Source organism: Amblyraja radiata, chromosome 11 (genome assembly GCF_010909765.2).
Source record: "Amblyraja radiata isolate CabotCenter1 chromosome 11, sAmbRad1.1.pri, whole genome shotgun sequence".
In the NCBI taxonomy this organism is placed as follows: domain Eukaryota; kingdom Metazoa; phylum Chordata; class Chondrichthyes; order Rajiformes; family Rajidae; genus Amblyraja; species Amblyraja radiata.
The window spans coordinates 18,323,288-18,340,127 of NC_045966.1; positions in this window are offsets into that span (position 1 = coordinate 18,323,288).

Below are 16,840 nucleotides of genomic sequence, written 5' to 3' on the forward strand. Positions count from 1 at the left end.
CAATTTTTTTAAGCTGAATAACCGGAGGGTCTGTTTCCACACGGCATCTCTAAGACTAAGACCAAGCACATGCAAAATTTCTGACTGGGATTTAATTTCTAGACACATTTTCTACATGAAAGAAAATACAAATTACCATTCACTGAATTACTCAGATTCTCCAAAATCACAGTTTTGCTTGCTCATTGGTAATTTTCATGTAATTATTTACTAAATAATCCAAATGGTAACATAACAAACCCATGCTTGAAGAAGGGTCGCGACCAGAAACATCGCCTATCTATCTTCTCCAGAGATGCTGCCTGACCCATTGCATTGCCTGGTCCTCTGAAAGTAAGCATGCAGGTACAGCAGGCAGTGAAGAAAGCTAATGGCATGTTGGCCTTCATTGCGAGAGGATTTGAGTTTAGAAGTAAGAAGGTCCTACTGCAGTTGTACTGGGCACTTGGAGTATTAAGTGCAGTTTTGGTCTCCTAATTTGAGGAAATTATTGCTATTGAGGGAGCGCAGCGTAGGTTCACCAGGTTAATTCCCAGGATGGGAGGACTGACAGATGATGAAAGAATGGGTCGACTGGCCTTGTATTCACTGGAATTTAGAAGGATGAGAGGGTATCTTATAGAAACATATAAAATTCTTAAAGGATTGGCAAAATGTTCCCGAAGTCGGGGGAGTCGAGAACCAGGGGCCACAGTTTAAGAAAAGGTAGGCCATTTAGGACTGAGATGAGGAAAAACTTTTTCACTCAGAGAGTTGTGAATCTGTGGAATTCTCTGCCACAGAAGGCAGTGGAGGCCAATTCACTGGATGTTTTCACGAGAGAGATTTAACTCTTAGGGCTAAAGTAATCAAGGAATATGGGGGAAAAGCAGGAACGAGGTACTGATTTTAGATGATCAGCCATGATCATATTGAATGGCGGAGCTGGTTCGAAGGGTCATTTTCTATTTTCTATGTTTCCATGTTTCTATTACTCCAGCATTTTGTGTCTATTATGGTAAACCTATGTAGATGATTGACTTAATATGGCACAGAAAGCTACATGGATCACCATGGTGAGGACTTTTCATTTTGAAATACATACACCATAGCATCTTTTGTAATTTAGATTTCATCAGTAACAGACATCCAAAATCAATCATATATTACAGTTGGACACAAGGAACTGCAGATGCTGGTTTACAAAAAAAAAAGACAAAGTGCAGGTGTGACTCAGCAGTCAGGCAGCTGTCACTGAGGAGCATAGATAGATGGTGTTTTGTGTCAGATCCCTTCTTAAGACTCCATATATCACAGTTGTCCTTGATAAAAATGTCAACCTATAATCATCATTTATTGTATACGTGGATGCCAATGAACCAAATCATTGTTTTCTGAAACAAAGATCTGTTGTAATTTTAGAGACTTATTTGCAATATTTGCTTGCCTTCAGTAAAATAGAATGTTTCCTTCTCATTAACTTGATTTATATTAGTTGGAGATTAGTTGGACACAAAATGCTAGAGTAACTCAGCAGGACAGGCAGCGTCTCTGGAGAGGAAGAATCGGTGACGTTTTAGTTCGAGACCCTTCTTTTATGAGTTGGGTTGTATTATACATCAGTGAAGTTGTTGTTTATTCCAAAAGACTACGGCCATGAAGTCTATGGGTTGTACAGCACAGAAACAGTCCATGTCGACCTTTACACCCATTCACACTGATCCCATTCTCATCTAATATGATGTGCACGTTATCATGTGATACGCAGCAAGATCACACCTTGTATTAAATTCTTACATTTTATTTGTTTATTATTGGTTTTCCTTATTGCATGCACTAACACCTGTGAAGTGCTACTCTAAATCAAGAGGAGGAATCATGAGGAACAATTCCTTTCGCCAGAAGGTGATGAATCTGTAGAATTCATTGCCACGGACGGCGGTGGAGGCCTAGTCATTGGATATTTTTAAAGCGGAAATTGATAGATTATTGATTTGTAAGGGTGTCAAAAGTTCCAGGGAGAAGGCAGGAGAATGGTGTTGAGAGGGGAAAATTAGATCAGCCATATTCAAATGGCAGAACAGACTTGATGGGCTGAATGGTCTAATTCTGCTCCTATGTCTTATAATCTAAGTAACAAGGATGTGTGGGTGCCCAGCCTTTTACTCCGTGAGTGAGAGTACCCTACTCTGAAATGTTTTGATTGCAGGCTTCAAGAATTATAATCATTTCCAGTGGAAATCCACAAGAATTTATGCTTTTCTTAAATGGGTGAAAACAAAATCAATACTACAATCATTCCTCTATTTAATTCATTATAAAACACTTTGTATAAACTATTCTTCAAGGCTGCATTAGGTACTTATCTCTTGATGCTCCAGATAAGATTCAAGTGAATCGAATAATGTTTGGTCACAATTTTTTACTTCTCTCCGCACACTCCCCACCCAACCCCCCCCCCCCCCCCAACCCTCTCTCCTGACCCCTCCCTCCCACCCCCTCCCGCACTTACATAAATGTTTAATTTTGCAGCAAAATTACTCAAATTGTCTCAAATGGTTTTGTTCTAATAAGACAATTTTATCTTAAGTGGATTAATCATTACTAATACCTTATTGCTAAACTTAAACTAGTATAAGACACTGCAAATACATTTCAGAAAATTTCCAAACATTTCTCATGCTATTAAGAGTACCACCTGTGAAGTGGCAATTAACCAACTATCATCCTTTGACACGTCGCGATTTATAATGCTTTTCTACAAGTGGCAGATGAGTTGAACAGGTACTTTGGATCTGTCTTCACTAAGGAGGACACAAACAATCTTCCTGATATAGTAGTGGCCAGAGGATCCGGGGTGATGGAGGAACTGAAGGAAATCCACATTAGGCAGGAAATGGTGTTGGATAGACTGATGGGACTGAAGGCTGATAAATCCCCAGGGCCTAATGGTCTGCATCCCAGGGTACTTAATGAAGTGGCTCTAGAAATCGTGGACGCATTGGTGATAATTTTCCAATGTTCTATAGACTCAGGATCAGTTCCTGCGGAGTGGAGGGTAGCTAATGTTATCCCACTTTTTAAGAAAGGCAGGAGAGAGAAAACAGGGAATTATAGACCAGTTAGCCTGACATCGGTGGTGGGGAAGATGCTGGAGTCAATTATAAAATATGAGATAGCAGAACATTTGGATAGCAGTAACAGGATCGGTCCGAGTCAGCATGGATTTACAAAGGGGAAATCATGCTTGACTAATCTTCTGGAATTTTTTGAAGATGTAACTAGAAAAATGGGCAAGGGAGAGCCAGTGGATGTAGTGTACCTGGACTTTCAGAAAGCATTTGATAAGGTCCCACATAGGAGATTAGTGGGCAAAATTAGGGCACATGGTATTGGGGGTAGAGTGCTGACATGGATAGAGAAGTGGTTGGCAGACAGGAAACAAAGAGTAGGGATTAACAGGTCCCTTTCAGAATGGCAGGCAGTGACTACTGGGGTACCGCAAGGCTCGGTGCTGGGACCGCAGCTATTTACAATATACATCAATGATTTGGATGAAGGGATTCAAAGCAACATTAGCAAATTTGCAGATGACACAAAGCTGGGTGGCAGTGTGAACTGTGAGGAGGATGCTATGAGAATGCAGGGTGGCGTGGACAGGTTGGGGGAGTGGGCAGATGCATGGCAGATGAAGTTTATTGCGGATAAATGTGAGGTTATCCACTTTGGTAGCAAAAACAGGAAGGCAGATTACAATCTAAATGGCGTCAAGTTGGGAAAAGGGGAAGTACAACAGGATCTGGGGGTCCTTGTACATCAGTCTATGAAAGTAAGCATGCAGGTACAGCAGGCAGTGAAGAAAGCAAATGGCATGTTGGCATTTATAACAAGATGAATCGAATATAGGAGCAACGAGGTCCTTCTGCAGTTGTACAGAGCCCTAGTGAGACCACACCTGGAGTATTGTGTGCAGTTTTGGTCCCCTAATTTGAGGAAGGACATTCTTGCTATTGAGGGAGTGCAGCGTAGGTTTACAAGGTTAATTCCCGGGATGGCGGGACTCTCATATGCTGAGAGAATGGAGCAGCTAGGCTTGTACACTCTGGAGTTTAGAAGAATGAGATGGAACAGGTGACATTTTGGATCGAGACCCTTCTTCAGACTTAAGAAGGCTCGCTAGCCGAAACGTCACCCATTCCTTCTCTCCAGAGATGCTGCCTGTCCCGCTGAATTATTCCAGCATTTTGTGTCTGTCTTTGGTTTAAACCAGCATCTGCAATTCCTTCCCACACATCTATTAGGTCTATTTTTTGCACAAGTTTCTGTACAGTGCAACTACAGTAAATTGTTTGATAATGCTGCCGCAACAATCAATACTGGTGGCCAGCTCCAATCAGGCGGCTGCTGGAATGTGTCCACAAAGATCATTTTGTTAAACTACTTACAATTTTCCACTGTATCTCAGTACACATGACACTAAACCAATACCAATGTTTTATAAACTAACATGGAGATATTAACCTTACTGCAGCATGTGAAAGCAATTATTCATGACTGGAAAAATGTTACTTCAGAGTAGTTTCAAAATTTTAAAGACATTCCTATCAGCAGGTATTCCAGCCTTCCATGAGAGATTCTCTCACAAATGCATTTGGCCTGGATTCTCATGTTAAGTTACTTTGAAAATAATACATGGTGACCGTTATTTTTAACATCAAAATAGAAAAGGGTAGATTTGCTGCACAATTATCATGTTCACAACTTCTAGGAACAGAATGAGGCCATCAAGTCTATGCTGCCATTCAATCATGGCTGATCTATCTTTCCGCCTCAACCCCATTCTCCTACTTGCTCTCCATAACTCCTGACAATCCGTACTAATCAAGAATCTGTCAATCTCCGCCTTAAAAATATCCATTGACTTGGCCTCCACAGCTGTCTGTGGCAATGAATTCCAGAGATTCACCACCCTATGACTAACAATTTTAGATTTGTCTATGAAGAGGACAGATGGGGCAATAACCTATTGCCATTCAACAGATTTCCATTGCAGCCAAACTCCATTTTATTCAATAGACAATAGGTGCAGGAGTAGGTCATCCGGCCCTTCAAGCCAGCACCGCCAATCACTGTGATCATGGCTGATCATCCACAATCAGTACCCAATTCCTGCCTTCTCCCCATATCCCCTGACTGCACTATCTTTAAGAGCTCTTAAGGGTGATCTGATAACCACATTTAGCTTGGCCTCCTGCAGAGCCCTCAGGATCAAGTATGTTAAATGTGTTAGAATATTCCTTCCACTTGGTGGCAAATGCAGAGAACATTTTAGATAATAGTTTGTTGAGCTTGGAGAGAGAATTGCAAAAAGGGGATTTAAATGAAGTAATGAAACCCTGGGTGGGGATTCATTGCAGATGGGGGGGTCAAGATTTGGAGCTTCGGGGATAAAATGGAGTGGATCGGGAAGGGACCACATGAAGATAAAATAATCCCATCAGGCAGACATTTTAATGGGAAGGCGGGGAGCCTAAGGACAGTGGAGAGAGGATATGATGTCCAAAAGAAAAAAGTTCCAGGAGCCCCATTTTCAGGATGAAGATCTAGTCTCCAGAAAGCCTCAGCATTTTAACTAATGCCGAGCAGGTCTCATTTACATATTAGAATTTTGTGGAAGTAATATCAAAATTATATGACAAACGATACAGCTATCTATGGTTTAATCTCTGGCCTTTGTGTTCCAACCATCTGCCTATCATAAACCTCCCTCACCTGTGTCCACCTATTACTGCTACGCTTTGTCCCATGTCTCGTTTCTGCCGGCTTTCTCCTACCTCCCCCTGCAATCAGTCTGAAGAAGGGTCCCGACCCAATCTATCACCTCTCCACGTTCTCCAGAGATGCTGCCTGACCCACTGAGTTACTCTACCACTTGGTGTCCTTTTGCACATACCAGCATCTGCAGTTCCTTGTTTCTACTTCTCTCCAGCAACCTCTATTCACCAGCAGATCATGTGTAGAGAAGTGCTGGCTATAGTTCCTGCTTGTAATCTGCTTGAACTTGAAAGCCAAGCACAAAAAGTCAGCACTGCATTTTGATAAATGATCAATGTAAAACTAGATCACAAGGTCATAAGTGATAGGAGCAGAATATAGCCATTCGGCCCATCAAGTCTACTCCGCCATTCAATCATGGCTGATCTATCTCTCCCTCCTAACACCATTCTCATGCCTTCTCCCCATAACCCTTGACACCTGATCCACAGATAAAATAGTGCATTAACAAATCGTTAAAGCAGAAAGATTGGAAAAATGCTTTAATTTCATTCTCCTTTAGTGCCATGGTACACATTGGAAAGTAACAAGAGAGGAAGATATTGCAATATCATTTAGCAGTCATACGTGGAACTTTCATAATTTACAAGCGTTTATGGAGACTGCTGTCTGATAAATATGATGCAGCCAAAATCCTATGAGCCTTGGCAAGCCAGTGTAAGTGCTGAGAGTTATACACTTAGAATTCATTACTGATCTTATAAACATTTCCATGCAATTAACAAGAACTCGTGCTTCTGTGTTAATGAGTCTAAAACTGGGCACCTGCTTTCCATCAGTGCTCTGCTTACAGTATTACTCCATAGTTCCAAGAGGAACGTTGTGATTCCCAGAAAGATTTTGGTAAACAGTTGCATTATGTATAAATTACATTTATGTATAATTGAGTAATCTATACAGAGCATGTCTAAAGTTCTTGAACATTCTAATGAAACTAAAAGTGGGAGGTTTTTGCAGCAAAAACAAAGTTGTGGACAGAACTCTGTGGGTCAGGCTGTATCCGTGGAGGAAGATTGGCAGTCGACGTTTTGGGTCGAGACCCTTCATTTTGCCTTGGTACAAGGTATGCTTTATTCATGTATATTTAAAAAAATGATTGATTAGTGCTATTTTTGACTGAAAAAGAATGTCGGGCAATGTGCCAACAGTCTCCCAAGACATGAAACATAAAGCCACACTTGCTAGAAACCTGAAATGTGTCACAACACTGACCAAGTTCGGCAGCCCATGGGGAGAGAGAAATAGAGTGAACATTTCAAATACATAACCATCAGCAGAACTGGAGAAGTGAGTCACTTCTGATGAAAGATAGACACAAAATGCTGGAGTAACTCAGCGGGTCAGGCAGCATCTCTGGAGAATATGGATAGGTGACATTTTGGGTCGGGACCCTTCTTCAGACTGCTTGGGAGGGGGAGGGGGGGGGGAGGGGGGCGGGTACTGGAACAGGAAAAGACCAGGAGAAATCAGAGCCTGCAACAAATGGTGGTTCAGGCAGGGTGGTTCCCTGATAGGCCATTTTTAGTGGAGGAAGGGAGGCAATGGGGTAAAAGCAAGGGGAGGGGAGAGGGAGAGGATTGTAGTTGAAGTTACCTAAAATTGGAGGATTCAACGTTCATTGCGAGAGGATTTGAGTATAGGAGCAAGGAGGTCCTACTGCAGTTGCACAGGGCCCTGGTGAGACCGCACCTGGAGTATTGTGTAAAAAGAACCGCAGATGCTGGTTTAAATTGAAGGTAGTCACAAAATGCTGGAGTAACTCAATGGGACAGGCAGCATCTCTGGAGAGAAGGAATGGGTGACATTTCACCCCCAAAACGTCATCCATTCCTTCTCTCCAGAGATGTTGCCTGTCCCGCTGAGTTACTCCAGCATTTTGTGTCTACCCAAAGTATTGTGTGCAGTTTTGGTCTCCTAATTTGAGGAAGGACATTCTTGCTATTGAGGGAGTGCAGCGTAAGTTCACCAGGTTAATTCCCAGGATGGCGGGACTGTCATATGCTGAGAGAATGGATCGACTGGGCCTTAAGGGATTTGACAGGGTAGATGCGGGAAAAATGTTCCCAATGTTGGGGGAGTCCAGAACCAGGGGTCACAGTTTAAGAATAAGAGGTAGGCCTTTTAGGACTGAGATGAGGAAAAACCTTTTTCACCCAGAGTTGTGATTCTATAGAATTCTCTGCCACATAAGGCAGTGGAGGCCAATTCACTGGGTGTTTTCAAGGGAGAGTTAAGGGCCTGTCCCACTGTATGAGGGAATTCAAGAGCTCTCCCAAGTTAAAAAAAAAAATCAAACTCGTGGTAAGCACGTAGAATGAACGTAGTGGGTACGTCGGAGCTCGGGACATCTCTTAGCGGCTCGTAACGCTAACGGCAGGCACTTTTGTCCAGAGATCCTGCCTGTCCCGCTGAGTTATTCCAGCATTTTGTGTCTACCTTTGGTGTAAACCAGCATCTGCATTCCTTCCTACACATGTTCTGACCCAGCACTTTGTGCCACCCACTCAATGTATTCTGAAGCCAAATTCCTAATGAGAATTTTCAATGACAATAATAACAAACAGATCACTAGGTTTTTTTAAATCGCCCTCAAATAAAAACATTCTGGGCAACATCCGTTAATGGATGCATCTGCCTTAAAATCAGTGTATGCATATTTTTTGTGCACCCAGTTGCTTCTGCCACAAGGAATCTACATTGATTATTGCTTACCGCCTTTGTGACCCTCGGACTATCCTTGATCGTTTTTGCTGGCACCTTACACTAAATGTTATTCCTTTATCTTGCATCTATACACTGTAAATGGCATGATTGTAATCATGTATTTATTGTCTTTCTGCTGACTGGATAGCACGCAACAAAAGCTTTTCACTGAAACTGAAACTGCTTAACAGGCCTACTGAGCTTCCAAGGCTGCCTGGTTCATGCCTCCGTGGGCAGCAATGATTCACCCTATACCCCACGAGGATACAAATTAAACCATTTTCTCCCAATCCTCCACTTGAAGATCAGCAGATCAGCAGAAACCCCAGAGAAATAAGTTTTGTGGCCATTTTTAGCCATTTTTCTGAGGTTTCATGTATCTCCATTATCATGTAATTCCACTTGATTGTGGATGATCAGCCATGATCACAATGAATGGCGGTGCTGGCTTGAAGGGCCGAATGGCCTACTCCTGCACCTATTGTCTAATGTCTAATGTCTGATCGTAGTCTCTCAGTCGTCAGTGCATCCACTTTAACCCAATTCACTCCACACTTCACGATCAACTAACTCACAGGGGTTTACTCTTGTGACTGGGTGACATACCCAGGATCCAACCAAAGCACACATGAAGGGCTAGTGATAAAAGAGGTGAACAAACATAGAAATATAGAAAGTAGATGCAGGAGTAGGCCATTTGGCCCTTCGAGCCTGTACCGCCATTCAATATGATCATGGCTGATCATCTAAAATCAGTCTGAAGAAGGGTCTCGACCCAAAACGTCACACATTCCTTCTCTCCATAGATGCTGCCTCATCCGCTGAGTTTCTCCAGCACTTTGTATCTATGTAAAATCAGTACCCTGTCCCTGCTTTTTCCCCATATTCCTTGATTCCGTTAGCCCCAAGAGTTATATTTAACTCTTTTGAAAACATCCAGTGAATTGGCCTCCACTGCCTTCTGTGGCAGAAAATTCTACAGAATCACAACTCTCTGGGTGAAAAAGGTTTTTCCTCATCTCAGTCCTAAATGGCCTACCTCTTATTCTTAAACTGTGATACCTGGTTCTGGATTCACCCAACATTGGGAACATTTTTCGTGCACTTTAGCCTGTCAAGAATTTAATATTCCATAAGATACCCTTTCATCCTTCTAAATTCCAGTAAATACATGCCCAGTCAATCCATTCTTTCATCATATGTCAGTCCCGCCATCCCGGGAATTAACCTGGTGAACCTACGTTGCACCCTCAATAGCAAGAATGTCCTTCCTCAAATTAGGCAACCAAAACTGCACACAATAAATGCAAGAGCTACAAAGTAAGAATGCTATAAATTATTATAAAGATTGCACGTTTCACTTGCTGTTGAAATCAAATCGATTTGACTGGTGGGTCACTGATGTATAATTATGGCACAGAGTAGCTCAGAGTACTGAATCTCCCAGTCTCCAAAGGCCAAGTATAATGAAAGCCCACTTGTCTGCAGTGCTCCTTTCTCTATGCACTTATCGACCCCACACGTTCTTTGTATCAATTTAAATATAATACAGGTATATGAGTTTCACCAGCAGACCAGGAGACCTCAAGATGGTGGCAGTGACTTTGACAAAACCTTTCTGCTCTTACCTCCCTTTAGTTCATTCCTCCACTTCATTGCATCTTGAGGTCCATTATGTCCATGTTTGGCCCTTTAAATGTTTCATCTCCACATACCTGTCTTTTATATGCTGTTATAGTACCTGCCTCAACTACTTCCTCTGGCTGATCATTCTATATTCCCACCACCCTCCGAGTGAAAATGTTGCCTCCCAGGTTTGTATTAAACCATCCCTCCTACCATAAACCTATGTCCTCTGGTTCTTGATTCCCCTAACCTAGGTATAAGTGTGCATTCACCCTTTCAATAGATTCATGATATTAATTACTTCTGTAAGATCACCATTTAACCACCCATGCTTAAAAAATGCCTTGCCTGCCCAACCTCTGCCTATCGCTCAACACTTCACATAAATAACTTCCAATTCAGAAGAAAACATGACAATAAAAGAAATCTGCAGCTGAAGAAAATCTGAAATAGAAATAGTAAATGCTGAAACCATTTAGCATGTCAGCTAGCATCTGTAGAATGAGAATCGGTTAACATTTTGGTCCCTGGAACCTTCATTCATCAATACATTGACAAAGGTTTCTGCTAAAGGGCCTCAGACCTGAAATGTTAATGGTTTATTTTTCGACAGAGGCTGACTGACCTGCTGAGTGATTTCAGTACAGGAAGTCGAGACCCTTCTTCAGACTCGACCCCGAAACGTCACCCATTCCTTCTCTCCAGAGATGCTGCCTGTCCCACTGAGTTACTCCAGCATTTTGTCTATCTCAATCTAAACCAACTCCTTGAGAAGAAAGACCAATGCTTTTGACTTCATTCAGTCACCTGATCACATGGGCATTTCCAAAATTATTTTAGTTTAGTTTAGTTGGGAAATACCTCAGAAATTAGCCCTTCGGCCCACCGAGTCCACACCGACCAGCGATCCCCGTACACTAGCACTATCCTACACACTAGGGAGCCCAATTCACCTACAAACCTGCATGTCTTTGGAGTGTGAGAGGAAACTGGAGCACCCGGGGAAAATGATTTGTTATTCTCAGGTTTGTAAAATACAAATATATTTTGAGAATCACTTTGTTTTTAGTAGACATGTTATGGAAATGTGCTTGATGGAATGATCATTTAGAGAGAAACATTATTAGAAAAACTGAGCCCTCCTCAGCAAATTCTAAGTAATATAAAAATCTGAAAATAAAATTAGGTTTAAATAAAGCAGCAACTTGATACTTCTTTGGACTAAAAAGGCAGAAAGACAGGAATACCAATAGAGGAATTTGCATGTTTACTTATGCAGCTGCGATATTTAGTAACTAAGTGAAAAACGTTAATTTCTAGGAACAGATTACAAAATAATCAATTCAAAGTTTGCAGAATCCATTTAGAAATGTCCAAGCTAGGTCAAAACTCAGGCATTGCCAGTACTGCAAGACCCAGCCATTCTCACTCTCTCTGATGCCAGACTCCACAACTCAACCAGTAAATTGAAATGCAGAATTATAGAACCACGAACAAATCATCTGGTCGGCTTCATAGCAATGTTAAAAAAATCAAATAGCTAAATTAAAGAACATAACTATATAACATCTGGGTGTTGCGAAACAAAATAAATTCCTCTTCGAAACATAATGGGCGCTTTGTGGACGATTAGCGGAGACAGTTAGAAATCAGCGCAGGGTAACGAGTGAGAGATAATGTTACCACGCATGTTGAAGAACTAATGGTGCCAACTTCAAATGGTGTTAATGCAGCATTTGATCATCAGTCTTGATGGAAGGGGTCTTAGCTTGGGTCACATCCTGATGACTCTGGTCCTCCCCAGCTGGGTGGGGAGCAAATTTGACCCCACTATTTAAGAAAGGAGATAGACACAAAATGCTAAAGTAACTCACTTAGTGGCACAGCAGTGGAGCTTCTGCCTTTCAGCGCTAGGGACCTGGGTTTGATCCCGACTACTGGTGCTGTCTGTACAGAGTTTGTACGTTTTCCCCGTGACCACGTGGGTTTTCCCCGAGATTTTCGGTTCCCTCCCACGCTCCAAAGACATAGGGGCTTGTAGGTTAATTGGCTTTGTATAAATGTAAATTGTCACTAAGTGAGTAGGATAATGTTAATGTGTGGAGATTGCTGGTTGGCACAGACTCGGAGGGCCAAAGGGCCTGTTTCCATGCAGTATATCTAAAGTAAGCTAAACTAAAGTCAGCGGGCCAGGCAGCATCTCTGAGGAGAAGGAATGAGTGATGTTTTGGGTTGAGATTAGAGTCTGGAGAAGGGTCTCAACCTGAAAAGTCACCCATTCCTTCTCTCCAAAGATACTGCCTGGCCCACTGAGTTACTCCAGCATTTTGTGTGTATCTTCAGTGTAAACCAGCATCTGCAGTTCCTATCCTGTTAGCTTAATATCAGTGGTGGAGAACATGTTGGAAATTACAGTGAAAATATAATGAGAACACTTTGTAATCCATGACAAAGCAATCCATTTGCAACCCATTACAAAGTACTATGGCGAGAAGAAATGGGTGACGTTTTGGGTCGAGACCCTTCTTCAGACTTGACCCGAAACATCACCCATTCCTTCTCTCCAGAGATGTTGCCTGTCCCACTGAGATACTCCAGCATTTTGTCTATATCAATTTAAACCAACATCTGCAGTTTTTTCCTACACAAAGTACTATCCTGACGGACTGAGAACTGGCCATGGGACAGAAGGGAAAGTGGGAATAAACCAGTCCGTCCCAAAACCTCTTTACATTTTCCACCATATTTCCATTCCCGCATGGTTTAGTATTATCAAAGACATGTGGAAATATAATATTGGTCCCCTCTGCTCGATGATCAGCCTAGAAGCACTAATTCTTGTGGTATCCCACTGATCAAACCCTGCAAAAACCTGACCTGCTGCACATTTCCAGCGTTTTCTATTTTTAATTTAAGGTTCCTACATCTGGGCATAGGCATAGCGGTAGAGTTGGTGCCTTACTGCGCCAGAGACCCGGGTTCGATCCTGACTACGGATGCTGTCTGTATGGAGTTTGTATGTTCATCTTGTGATTCATGGGTTTTCTCCAGGTGCTCCAGTTTCCTCCCACATATTCCACAAACGTGCGGGTTTGCAGGTTAATCTGCTTCTGTAAATTGTCCCTAGTGTGTAGGGTAGAACTAGTGTATAGGTGATCACTGATCTGCACAGACTCGGTGGGCTGAAGGGCCCGATTCCACGCTGCATTTCTAAACTAAACTGCAGTTTCTTGCCTTTCAAAAACTCATTAGCCAGTTTCAAACATCATTTCATTTCTATAAATCCATGCTCACACTGCACAATAGTATTATTTTCCTAAGTGCTCCATCTCCATGGCACTTGGTTGCCAGAGCACTTGGTTGTGGCCAAGAATGGTCTCTGAACTCAACGATATTGCACTTCATAGTCTGCCTCAAAGCTTCTGACCTCCTGGCAGATATCTTCCACCTTTCTCTGATCATCACAGCCTTTATTTCTGAAGCAACAGTTGGCCCCAGTAGATGGGAGAACGTGTTGTTTACAATATGCATACATTACTTTGAGGGTGGGCTACCATAGTTGCAATTCTGCAGCCAAGTGCCAGAAGCTACAAAATCTTGCGATTAGTGCATGCTTTAATTGACACAGAGAAGTGTTCTATGGGGAAACATGGCAATGTTAAATTTGGAACCTCAAGTAAAGATTGGAATTCATATGGCACTTAAAAAACAATATTAGGATAATGCACAACCCTATTTTAACTTCATTAAATTAGGAAAGCAATTTATGGGACAATTTCTAAACCCGTAAATTACAAGATAAATAAATGGTCATTTTTTTAAATTAAGTTATATTTTAGACAATTTAAAGACAAAAAAAGTGATATACGTTTTTGGTAGTTATTCCTGTACTTTGTCTTTTTTTGTAACCTGAAGATTCTGCCTGACCCGCTGAGTTACTGCAGTACTTGGGTGATTTAAATAAATAGATTGGACCATTGGCCTAATGTCAAAATTATTGACAATGTAAGCAGAGGTATAGCAGTCCTCAAAGCCCATTAAATTTTTGTTTACTTATTTCGAATGAATGTTTGCACAAAGTCAGAGAATCCCTGAAGTCATTAAGAGCTGGACAAAGCAGTCCGGATTTTACAAAAGGAATAATAGCAATGTTTTCAATGCATAGCTCTGGAAAATTGGAACTAAATCACCAACCCATGTAAAGTTTAAAATAGGTGGTAGAATCAGAGACACCCAACTTCAGTAAAATATTTCAATGAGCAATGTCCCTCCTGGGAGTAGATTAGCTGTTCCTGTCAACCCTACCCCTGAACAGTGAGCGTGGTTGGATTTAAGGCAGGCTGGGTTCAGATTTAAGATGCTTTGAATTTTAAACATTTCAGATGACTTCAACCCACTAGTTTGATGGATTCTAAATTACCCCTGCAAGCCTCATTGAGGATTTTATGATCTGTCGAAGAGATACACACTTGGATTTATACATCATAGATGGCACGTGAATGGCGCTCTACTGAGAAAGATCGCCATATAGTCAGGGCTGCCTTTCAAAAGACCCCTGTGCCCAGCTGTAGGCATAATGATGACAATTTAATTTTATTTTGCAAAGTCTAGCTCAACAGAACTGAGAGCAGAGAAGAATTTCGAATCGCAGTACAGCAAGAATACACTCGTCAAAAAAAATTGCAACACGTGTTAGGTTACAGAATGAAGTTATTTATTATTAGAATATTAATGATTAGCTCCACCACAGAAGGAATTGTGTTTTTTTTAAAGCAACATCCAGGCCATTCATCTCCTCATTTAATGGACACTAACAGTATATTGATTCATTTACAGGTTCCTCATTGAGTAGGATTAAGCAAATTGTCAAAATATTTTAAAACATCACCAGTTGAAAAGCAATCCAAAGCTGAAATAAATATGTTTATAGAGCTGTATAATTTGTTTAAATTCCATTGTGAAAAGAGAGACATTCATCATTTTGTTGATCATATTTTATATCTTGTGAAGCAATTCTATCAGCAGCTCCTTGACAGATCATGGAGCAATATCAGGTTTCCAGGAATTCTTGAAAACTCCCAAAACACTTGGAAAATATCACACTTGTCTGTATTGAGACAGTTTGTCCAAATATGGCCTTGCTTAATGTTTGCATAAAAAGTGTAAAGCCAAGTTGTAATAGGTAGAAACACACGAGACTGCAGATGCTGTAATCTGGAGCAAAAATAAACCCCCTATCTACGAGTGTAACTCAGCAGGACAAGCAGCATCCATGGAGGCAAAAGGATGGCCGGCCTGTCGGGTCATGACTATGAATCAGGATTAAGAACTTAGAGGGAAGATAACCAGTATAAGGAGGTGAGAGGGAGGGGGGGCAGGTAGGTGACAGATGGATCCAGATGTAGGGTGCAGTATGAGCAGGTGGAAATGTGTGCAGAGAGGAGGGGGGAGACTCAGGCAAGGTGTGTGGGCAGGTAGAATCAGATATGGCAATATGGCAAGTGTATATGTCTAGCTAATGAGGGCATGGGCAAGAGTATAAAAAAGTATAAAATATGAACTTAGGGAGAGAGTTTAGGTAGACCAGTAGAGTGGGAAAGGAACAGAGGGCGTATGGGTGCCTGAACTTTCATCTCCATGATCTACCTTCCTTATCCCTCCCATTTCAGATTCAACCTGCTCATCCTCCCTCCCTCATCTGGTTCCAATTAGCAGCTTCTGGCCTCCATCTTCAGCTACACCCTTCCCCTCTCCCACCTGGAACCATCTGCCCATCTTTTCCAACAGTTTTCACCCATCACCCACCATGTTCTGGTCTCAATATTTCCTTCATCTCACCTGGTTCCACTCATCAGCGACCACTCCCCTCACTTTCTATACACTGGTCATCTTCCCTCTACGCACAGGCCTGATGCAGGGTTCTTAAACTGAAACAGCAATCACATCTTTGTTGCCACAGATGCTACCCCCACTTGATTAGTTCTTGGTGTTTTTTAAACAATTCTAATTAGGATTGTATACTGCTGATTAGAATCCAGATGCAAGGTAACTCCCTGCACATCTCTTCTTTAAAAAAAATTTGAAATCATAATTATTCCCAAGTTATTTTTCCAAGTTGCACGTTTTATTTTAGTGGTTTTATTTTTAAATTGTTTAGCAATTTTACGTTAAAAAATATACAATTTTCTGAATGTCAGAGACATTTAGAAACTGCCGAATTCAGTGACATCTTTGGCAGAAGCAAAAGCTCTGTCAGGCTGCCTTTTGACAAAGTCTGTCAGGAGGAATTGGGTGCAAAACCTGAGGCTTACTGCGCCTGAGGCTTCGTCACACAACTCGACGGCACGGACAATTAACAAGGCAGGCCTTCTGCCAAGTAAATTATAGCATGCAGGGAACACTAACAGAGGGCCCAGTGCAGTAGTATTGCAAGTCTAGTCTCTTATCTGGTCTTCAACCAGTAGAGAGGAAGAATGCAGAGAGAGTGGATGAAAGAATAAAGGAGGACCATGAAAGAGTGGAAAGCAGAAGTTACTAAAGTGATCGTGCTACAAGATAAAGAGGATAATAGAATCATAGAAAATAGGTGCAGGAGTAGGCCATTTGGCCATTCAGCCCTTCGAGCCAGTACCACCATTCAATATGATCATGGCTAATCATCCAAAATCAATACTCCGTTCCTGTTTTCCCCCCATAC